The 827-nt window shown below is 44.1% G+C and overlaps 1 non-coding gene across 1 annotated transcript; it reads right to left on the bottom strand.

The window, feature by feature from the left end:
- Window positions 1–204: 204 nt before the first annotated feature.
- Window positions 205–321, bottom strand: LOC116677453 (U5 spliceosomal RNA). Its single transcript, XR_004328986.1, has one exon. It is a non-coding gene; the product is annotated as a U5 spliceosomal RNA (small nuclear RNA).
- Between the last annotated feature and the right edge of the window lie 506 nt (window positions 322–827).

Raw genomic sequence — 827 nt, 5'->3', positions numbered from 1 at the left:
GCTCCCTAAAAACAATAACAGGTCCGGCACTCCTTTCCCTCCTTTCTCCTTTGGCTTCTTCATCACTCTTCTTTGCACTCGTTCCCACTTGGACCTCCACAGGAAATAAAAGATGGCTCATTCCAGGTCCAAAATCTCTTTTCTGGGTGGGATAAAATCAGAGCTGATAAGTAAAAGCAAAGGTAAGCAAAAGCAAGTACAAAAGGCTCGGCCAAACAGCAAAGCTCACCAAAAATAGTTTCAACTCATCAGCGTTCCCCTCCAAGGAAGTCTTTAGTAAAAGGCGAAAGACTTGTGTGTTATGAAGAGAAACCAGAGTGAGTACAGCCGTCTGCTCGAGAGCAGCAGAAAACCCTAGTCGACCCAGTCCAAACCATCACGGTACTCCTCACTGGGTGTCCAAACTAAAATGATAAGAGGAAACTTGGTAGACTCCTTACTGATGTTTATATCTGTACTCACAATTCCCTGTTTTTAAAACACCAGCCAATCACAAGTGTTACATGTGAAAAATCAATGTGTGAGTAATCAGGAAGCTCACATAAAAGATAGTGGCAAGGTCTACCAAATGTTTAACTTTGCACCCCCTTAAGCTGTTGGAACCTTGGTCCTTCCCATAAAATGTGAATCAGAGATTCTCGACCGGCATTGTGAAACAGAGCACGAGAGCACAGTGGCGCAGCGGAAGCGTGCTGGGCCCATAACCCAGAGGTCGATGGATCGAAACCATCCTCTGCTAATTGCTAATTGTGTCAGCATTGAGTCTATGACCAGACTGTTGATGTTTAACAAAGCATATGACAAGCAAGTGTGTGAATTTACACCTT

Source organism: Etheostoma spectabile, unplaced genomic scaffold, assembly GCF_008692095.1.
Source record: "Etheostoma spectabile isolate EspeVRDwgs_2016 unplaced genomic scaffold, UIUC_Espe_1.0 scaffold00005105, whole genome shotgun sequence".
Classification (NCBI taxonomy): domain Eukaryota; kingdom Metazoa; phylum Chordata; class Actinopteri; order Perciformes; family Percidae; genus Etheostoma; species Etheostoma spectabile.
Note: the sequence above shows the minus strand (reverse complement) of the source record. Positions and strands in the feature narration are given on the sequence as shown.